Source organism: Miscanthus floridulus, chromosome 12, assembly GCF_019320115.1.
Source record: "Miscanthus floridulus cultivar M001 chromosome 12, ASM1932011v1, whole genome shotgun sequence".
NCBI classification, from domain to species: domain Eukaryota; kingdom Viridiplantae; phylum Streptophyta; class Magnoliopsida; order Poales; family Poaceae; genus Miscanthus; species Miscanthus floridulus.
Genome location: NC_089591.1, coordinates 9354079 through 9364174, shown reverse-complemented (window position 1 = coordinate 9364174; position 10096 = coordinate 9354079).

The window sequence follows — 10096 nt, the reverse complement described above, 5'->3', positions numbered from 1 at the left end:
TTTTCCCAATTCGGTTCAATCTAGATCAATTGCAAAAGATATTTAACTCGGTTTAATCCAAAGACAAGCTTCTTCACACCTCCAAATTAGGGTTATCATGCACCATGTTGAGTTAAACACTTATAGCTCAGTTTCTAGATTAAACACTAGGTTCACAAGCCCACAAACATGTCATATGTTTCCACTAGATCATTTCAATCATACAAGCAATAGTAGTACCATACAAGTATCAAATTCATTTGATTTTCATGAATGAGCCTAAGACATGTGAGGAATGACTAGATGCACTAAACAAGTCCATAGCAATGGATGAATGACATGTCAATCAACTTTACCTTGCTTTGCTCGAAGGAGAGGCATGTCTTATATGGGGGTGCATCAACACATATTGGAGAAGTCAAGTATGTTCAATTCATTCCTTAGCTTGCAAAACCTCTTCTCATCAAGTGGTTTGGTGAATATATCGGCAAGTTGATCATCGGTGCCCACACTTTCAATGCAAATGCCCCCTTTTTGTTGGTGAACTCTTATGAAATGGTGGCGGACATCATTGTGCTTTGTTCTTGCATGTTGAACTAGATTGTTGGTGCGCTTGATTGCACTCTCATTGTCACATAGTAATGGCACTTGCTTGAACTTGATTCCAAAATCACTCAAAGTAGCCTTCATCCAAAGTAATTGTGCGCAACAACTACTGGTCAAAATGTACTCCGCTTCAGTGGTTGAAAGTGCTACACTATTTTGCTTCTTTGATGACCAAGATACAAGTGATCTTCACAATAGTTCACATGTGCCCGATGTGCTCTTTATCTCAACTTTGCATCCCGCATAATCGAAGTCCAAATATCCAATCAACTCGAATCTTGCTCCTTTGGAATACCACAATCCAATATTTTGTATATGCTTCAAGTACCTCAATATTCTTTTGGTTGCCTTCAAATGGCTCTCTCTTGGTGTGGCTTGGAATCTAGCACACATGCATACACTAAACATCACATCCGGCCTTGATGCGGTCACATAGAGTAGGCTTCCAATCATAGACCGATACATCTTTTGATCCACCATGTTGCCACTAGCATCACTATCCAAGCTTCCATTTGTCCCCATTGGTGTACTAATAGCTTTAGCATCATCCATTCCAAACTCCTTCAGCATGTCTTTGACATACTTGCCTTGACTCACAAATGTGCCATTTTTTAAGTACTTGATTTGAAGACCAAGGAAGTAACTAAGCTCTCCAATCATGGACATCTTAAACTCACTTGCCATCATCTTTCTAAGCTCCTCACAAAAATCTTGATTGGTTGATCGAAATATGATATCATCAACATAGATTTGCAACACAAACAAGTCATTGCCTAGCTTCTTGGTGAAGAGAGTGGTGTCAACCTTTCCCATCTTAAATCCCTTAGAGAGTAGGAAATCCCTCAATCTCTCATACCATGCTCTAGGTGCTTGCTTCAATCCATACAAAGCCTTTCTCAACTTGTAGACATGGTTGAGTTTCTTCTCATCTTCAAAAAGTGGGAGGTTTCTCAACATACACAAGCTCATTGATGTACCCATTTAGAAATGCACTTTTCACATCCATTTGGTACAACTTGATGTTGTGGGCACAAGCATAGGCTAATAAGATCCTAATTGCTTCCAATCTTGCAACCAGGGTATATGTCTCTCCAAAGTCAAGACCTTCAACTTGAGTATAACCTTGAGCCACTAATTTTTCTTTATTGCTTACAACTATCCCATCTTCATCTTGCTTGTTCCGAAAGACCCACTTTGTTCCAATCACATTATGATCCTTAGGCCTCTCAACTAACTCCCATACTTGATTTCTTTTGAAGTTGTTTAGCTCTTCATGTATGGAATTGACCCAATCAACATCCTTCAAAGCTTCATCTATCTTCTTAGGTTCAATGGATGATATAAATGAGAAGTGTTCACAAAATAATGCCAATCTTGATATTGTTTGCACACCTCTTGAGATATCACCAATGATAGAATCCAATGGATGATCTCTTGCAACATTGGTTGGTTGGAGCACTTGCAATTGATTGCTTGAATTTTATTGATCACTTGGTTGAAATGATGAACTAGCCACTTGTTGTTGATCTTGCACTTTGTCATCACTAGCACTTGCTTGAACTTGATCATAAGAACCACTAGCTTGCACATTTGAGTTAGAGAGCACTTGATTCTTGTCATGTTCAACATCAATCACCTCTCTAGGCCTTATGTCACCAATATCCATGTTCTTCATTGCATTGACCAATTGAGTGCCTCTCACATCATCTAGATTCTCGTCTTCCTCTTGGGAACCATTGGTTTGATCAAATTCCACATCATGAACCTCCTCAAGAGTACCACTAGCCAAATTCCAAACTCTATAAGCCTTGCTAGTAGTTGAGTAACCAAGCAAGAAATCTTCATCACATTTTTTCTCAAACTTGCTCAATCTAGAGCATTTCTTCAATATGTAGCATTTGCAACCAAAAACCCAAAAGTATGTAATATTGGGCTTTCTTCCATTCAAGAGCTCATATGGTGTCTTCTCCATCATGGGATGACAATAGAGGCAGTTGCTATAGTAGCAAGCCATGTTGATTGCTTTGGCCCAAAATGAATGACTCCTATTGTACTCACTTAACATTGATCTTGCCATGTCAATCAAGGTTCTATTCTTCCTCTCAACTAGGCTATTTGATTGAGGAGTGTACTTTGCCGAAAATTGATGCCTAATCCCAAACTCATCACACAAATCATGAACTCTTGTGTTCTTGAATTCACTTACATTGTCACTTCTCACTTTCTTGATAGTTGTTTCAAATGCATTATGAATTCTCTTGGTGAATGTCTTGAAGGATGCAAATACATCACTCTTGTCAACAAGAAAGAACACCCAAGTATATCTAGTGAAGTCATCCACAATCACAAATCCATATTTGTTTCTACTAATGCTAGTGTATGTGGTTGGTCCAAACAAGTCCATGCACAACAACTCAAATACCTTAGATGTACTCATCATGCTCTTCTTAGGATGTGTGTTACCAACTTGCTTTCCGGCTTGACATGCACTACAAAGCTTATCTTTCTCAAATGTAACATCCTTCAAGCCTCTAACTAGATCATGCTTAATTAACTTGTTCAATTGTTTTATTCTAACATGACCAAGCCTTCTATGCCATAATGAACCCATGCTAGACTTAGTGAGCAAACATGTTAACAATTGAGTTTCTCTAGCATTGAAATCAACCAAGTATAAATTCTCATATCTAAATCCCTTGAATATCAAGTTAGAGCCATCTACACTTATGATCTCTACATCATCAACTCCAAATATGCACTTGAAACCAAGATCATATAATTGAGATACCGACAATAGTTTGAAGTTCAAGCTCTCTACTAGTAGCACATTGGAAACGCTCAAGTCATTGGATATTGCAATCTTACCAAGCCCTTTGACTTTGCCTTTGCCATTATCAACATGAAATTTTGTCCCGTGCCGAGGACACATGAGTAAGCCGGAAGGGTCCACTCGATGGAGCTAGAGATCCGCCTAGCTTCAGCGCAGGGGTTGTCGAACCTGCACACTCCTCTCAAGACATGCCAGTCAATTTGACACTGCAATTGACAAGGAGAGAAAGTTTATCAGTAATTAAGGGCGGAATGTGCCGGTGTTGCCAGACAGTCCCGAATGTGCGGCTCTGAGAGCCGATATGAAAGGAGATCGACTAAATAGTCGATTCCAACATATTCATAAGAATAAATTGGTTAAAGCTCATGGGGTTGTGTAAGAAGAATCGGTTATCGTTCAGGATGAATATCATTATTTAGACAAATATTGGTCAATGGCAATAAGATGTTAACAATAATTAGTTTATACTGAGCCAATGACTGCAAGTAACTGAACCCCTTTTATAAAAGAAACAGTTCATCATCATTCAACCATTTAATAGAGATAAATCTAGTGAACATATTAGATCTCATCTATTGCTATGACCAGTGGGGCATGAGGCAGAATCATGCAGGCCGTAGAAACAACAATAGACTCAATGACCCTAACTTATTACTAATATCAGTGGGGCATGAGGCAGAATCATGCAGGCCATAATACAATAATAAGATCATGGGCTAACACATCTTTCAACCCATTGCTACTTCAATGATCTCATGACGTAAACTATTCGTTAAAGCACTCGATATCGGATAAAACAGCCGATTCAGGCATAGTGCATAGTTAAGATCATGCCCTCTCAGAAACAGATCTACCAAATAACGATCCCCACTCCATGGTGCTAATAGTGGGGTGTGAGGCAAAATCACACAGGCCATGATAACGTGTCATGGAACGGTTTTCGCTAGCCAATAAATCTACTTAAGATCAAACACGTCTTAACCGCACGCTATGCACGATTAAGATTGATATAAAATAGCCGATAAAACATAACTCATCATTTAAAGTGCAGATTAGATCAAATTTAGATTAACAAATGATGAGTTAAACAAGATATAAGGCCGGTCTAGATCAATCCCAATCGGGCAAAGTGATATTGCTGTAATTAAATAGATAATGGAAGCAATAAGCAATATCGGTAACTTAGTGAATCTATCCGAAGGAATGCCACCCTTAGATAGAGCCGATAACTTGACCTTAATCTAGTTCGAGCAGTGGAGGTTGACCGGATCGATGCAGCCATACTTGAACTAGACAAGAGTCGATAACTAGCTTATACTAGAGTCATAGTGGAGGTCGACCAGATCGATGTAGCCGTACGAAGAGAGGTATAAGCCATGATGGTACCTATAGAAAAGTAGTGGAGGTCGACTGGATCGATGCAGTCGTACTTGCTGAAGAACTCACCGAGATCTACTCTACTCCTACTCCTAAGGGGTGGCCAGAGCTGAAAAAAGTAAATAACTGGTATTTGATTGATTGTGTGTCCTTTACAATAGCCAGGCTTTGATATTTATACCCGGGACCTGCACATGACTCCTATCTAAGCATGACTCATCATAATCTTTGGCCCTAAGAGAAAACATTCCTAATTTAAGATAACTTGGATGCTAATCTTTCCCTTTTTGTAGAGTCCAACATGTCTTGTCCCGACGTCGATCGTAGCCTTTGTCGTCATCTGCTGGTGCTGCCTGAAGAAAGCCGATTCTAGTACTGCATTCAAATTAGCTGGTTTTGATCTGCGCGCAATTGATTCCTTGATGACATGATCTTGGAAGCTTTCAAGTCTCTGTGACTCTTCTTCCAAATTTTGGTGTAAACACATGCCCCCCAATTTTGGGATAAAAGTAATTTTATTCCAAAATTATCACGTCTGTGCCCCCGATAGGTCCGCAGTCATGGGTAAAGAATGTTGATCTAGGGTCTACTGTTTGTCGCCGTCTATGTCAGCTCATGAGCCCATGCTTCAAAACTTTTACGAGAGCATCATTGCTTCATAGGCACTTGGATCCATCCTTCTAGGCCGGCTATAAAATGTCTATCCAACCCTGGCGAGAGCAACTCAACAATTTAGCCATGTTTCTCTTCTATCTGCCTCCTTGAGTGCTTCTGATTCCGCCGGACCCTCCGTGGTCTATCTTTTTGCTATGAAGATCTTGAGCGGTTAGAAGAATTCTTGTGCATAGGGTGATTGTGCCTCCTATCTTAGCACCTTATCGAGCAAGAGAATCAGCTCCTATGGTTAGAATAATCCTTGTGATATCACCTGGGTCTTCTCTCCATGCTTGCAGAGCTATTCTAGTGTTTGCAAGGGCTAAAATACGTGGATACTTTCCCCTTGTTTGCTCAATCAAATGCCCATTAGGAGAGCCATAAGCTTCTTTCCAATGGCTTCCCAGTCACCGAGAAATCAGCTAAGCATCTGTTAGGCAGGCGGTTTTTCCCTTCTCTGTCATAATTTTATTAACGGGCCGATGTGACTCGATTTATGATGACTTTTGGCCCTGTGAGGATTCGAACTCCCTTTAATCCAAAGAAACATTGGTGGGCTGATTGCTGGTCAATGTAAATCTTTTGTATCCATCCCATGATATTCTCTAACTTGGGAAAACAATAAGTCCGAATCTATTATCTCTTCGTTATCTGTTCCCTAAATTCCCAGAGCGTCGATCCGTTTCCGTATCTAATTTCAATTTCACACCCCTAGTGAAATCTATCTCTTCGCCTTCCTAGGCTATATATACGGGCCACGGCTAGGGATCAAAAAACTACTCGCTTCATCTCAAACCTTCCACGTCCTTAGTATAGATCCTGCTTTGCCATAGGTTTAAGATCATGGAGAACAGCAAGAGGTTTGTTGAGGAGGCTCCCAATGGACCTGCATCACCACGTCAGCGCCTTCATCATTAGGAGGGTACAACTCATGGTGCCCCCACTGCCTTGGAGGATAGGGATGACTTCATTTGGCCTTTAGGGTCCTCTTCGTTAATAGCTTGTCGCCAGCTCCCTTGTTATCAAAGGAGGCAGATTAACAACAATGATCTGCTTGCCTCCATTGATCAGCATGGCTAGGGTCTCACTGAATGTCTCTCCCTCGTAGAATCAGCTCTGGCCATGGTTTGATGTCGATCACCTCATGAGGTCAATTCAGTGGAGGATAGGTTGGCTAAGGCTGAGGCCAAAATTATGGGAGAGATATCTATCATAACCTTTGCTTCCTTTCAATTTCATCTTCAAGACTCTGATCATCTCCCCTTTGAATCTTTTTAGATTTGTCTACCCAACTGGAGAGCCTCCGATTGGCTGCAGAGCACGCGGCGGGATTCGTCAACGCCAGAGGCACTGTCCTGGTGGTTCGCCTGCATGACATCTCGAACCATGTTAGGGAGGTCGCTTTGCATGGCATTCACCATGGTGTCGCCATGGCGTTGGCTTTTGCGCAAGCCCATTGTAGCACCTGGTTTTAAAGACAAAACCAGATACACACTATGTGAGCCCAGGAAGTCAAATCTATCAAGAGACAATACTTATTACATAATGTATTAGTAAAAGGAATATAACCTTAGAGTATAGACAGCAGAAAGTTGACTCTGATCTTCTGGCGAAGACTCCAAATCCACAGGGACGACTGACTGGTTGACCACAAGCCTAACTCCTCCAAACCAGCAATTTGGTACCCATCCGGAATTTTCATTGGATGTAAAGCAAGTGTAAGCTCACCATGCTTAGCAAGTATATCAAAGGGATCTCAAAAGGCTTGACACTATTTGACTACGGTTCACAATTTTAGTTGATCAAATTTTAGCATCCTGAATTGCTACTTTAATGAACAGTCCCAATTCCCAAGTGATATTAAAGTATCATCAAGTTCATCTCAATTCCCAACCATCCACCATCCACAGTAACCACTAATCTTGAAGGATCCAGACCACTCATATCCATGAGCACGACTGTTATAATAGGTTAAATATTTCTGCAGAAATTGTACATCTTTACCCACCGAGCCATGATTCCCAATGCCGGGGTTTGCAAGGCCCACTACACCTCTTCCCAGGAAGTGTGGCAGGGTTTCACTATGAAACCATTAACTAGTTGCACTAACAAGTCACAGCTACAAAGGAGTGGCACACGTGGACATCACAGCATGGTACACACCCTAGCAGAAAAAGGAAAGATACCCTCTTACCCTTACTAGAGCTACAGACGAGCTAGTACAATCTAGTTAACAGGTTAAAGTCAGAGCCATATGACACTCGGGGTTGTACGGAACCTCCTGGGTTGCCACTTCAGGATTAAGTCCTTACGAAGAGGCACTAGAGTACTCAACCCCGTACTCTAGCCCCCTATCTATTGCTACAAAGCTTCATGTTATCATATTGCATAATATCTTTAGTCATGTTTAACTATTATTCTATGTTCAGCGCTGCAGCATCTATCCAAAATGCATACCCAAACCATAGGTAACAAGGATATATGGTACAAGAATTCATCTAGGTAAAGTCCTTAAAAGTATTTCAAATTAAACACATGCATGAATATGAATAGTAATTGTTCATAGGTACAAGGGGCCTTTGGTACACTTGCCTTAAATATCGATCCTTCGGTAAGCTTTAATCTTCAACGTCCTTCTTCTTCTTCTGGATCACCACGTATACCTCACCGACTGGACGTAATCATAGAACACCACACAAACATCCATATACATACATGCATAGCATACAATTGCATCTATATCAGAATAGTACACCAATCATAGAAAAATAAGTAAAAGAGTTTGAAATATGATTCTATGCATCGCTACGAACACACAAACACAAAAGACACGCTATATGTGATTCAACGAAAAAGCGACTATCGAAGGATTTTTAGTGCAACGGAAAATAAAACCTATCTATTTAACTTATTTTAACTATAGAAATACATGTAAATATTCTCATTAATCAACTTGATTCATTGCTTAAGAAAGAGCGTAGTATAAAACCTATATTGACTTTATATTCCGAAAACGATGCAAGTGATAGTATTAATACAATTAACTTTTTAACTACCAAAACACATTTGAGTAACATGAGAACCACTAACACCACTACGTAGAACACACCGAAACAAAAGTAACGCGACAAGAACGGCTCGATGCTACGGTTATGAGACGCGAGACACTAAGAAAAGAGCTACGGTTAAAAGAAAACCACTATCAAAAGATTCGTATTATATTATAAAAGAGACAACTACAAGCTTGTTTTAGGTTAGATAAGAAAACTATATGAGCAATGTTGATTTAGATTAATCACAACATATTTAGTTTTAAAAGTCGAGTTAAAGCTAATCATGTATTATTTATAAATGTTATCACATAACAAATTAAACTTTACCTTCATGAAGGAATTAAGCATGTGACAGCATCTACTCGTACTTATCACATATGTATCTTGTTTAGCTAATCAAATTATATTCTAGAAACACTTTTAAGTTAACAATTAATCATATTAACTTTTAGGTATAAATCAGCAAAGTTAAGCACCTATATTGCTTTTAATTCCAAACTAGTGTGCAAATATACTAATCAATTTAATATTTAGCTATATATGGAAAAACATGTGACATGAAAAACATTGCTCCTAACATATAGTTCACGTCAGCACGAACCAAACGCAACTTAAACAGTGCAAAACGAAATTAGAACTTAAATTGCTTTTAATTAAAAAGTTATTGAATAATCCTTAATCAAATTAATATTTAACTTATAAATTTCCAAGATGTGAGACATGTTAAACATCGCTACTAACACGTATCACACACTGCGATGAAACTCGCGCCATCGAATCGAAATAAAAAACCTAAATCGACTTTAATTAATTAGCGATTAATTAATTATAGTCACAATTAATATTTTAATAAAATAAATTCATAAACATGTGATATGAAAACTAATAGCGAGACTGCATAGATCTCCACGACATGAAACTAACGCAACTGGAATGAACTGAAACGGAGTTAAAACGATTAAACGGCGGAATTAACATGATGGTAAAATCGTAAATAGTTCATCTTCTACCTCTCTGTTCCTGCAGTACGTACGTACCAAGCAATGGCCGGTCATGGCCATGAAGGCTTGCTGCTACTCGCAGAATGGGCCGACGCGGGGGCAGGGGGCTCGGCCATGGGGCCTGCTGGCCGGCCGGCGGCTGCGCAGCACCAGGACAGGGGTGGCGCAGGGCGCTCCTGCACAGGCCTGAAGGCCGGCGGCGGCCTGCTGTAGAGCAGCGCAGAGGGCGTGAGGGTGGGCCCGGGAGGGTGGCGCCGTGGGCCAGGTGGTGGCATGCGCTGGTGGAGGCCAAAGAGGAGGGCGCGGGGACTGGCACGGCATGCCCTGAGTTAGTCGAACACAAAGCAAGAAGACCCATCCATGGTGAAGTTCGCCAGAAAACGTCAACGGAAAAGGAAAAACGAAGGGGAAACGATCAAACGGTGATGGATTCGACAAAACAGATATACTATGGTGTAGAGAACAACGAGATATACCTCATGGTGGTGGTGGTCGACGCTAAAATGCGATGGTTTCGCCGAAAAAGCTCGCCGGAAGTTCGCCGAAAACCTAGCTTTGCTGAACTTCGGCGTCCGATCTGCGGGGCTACGAGTGGC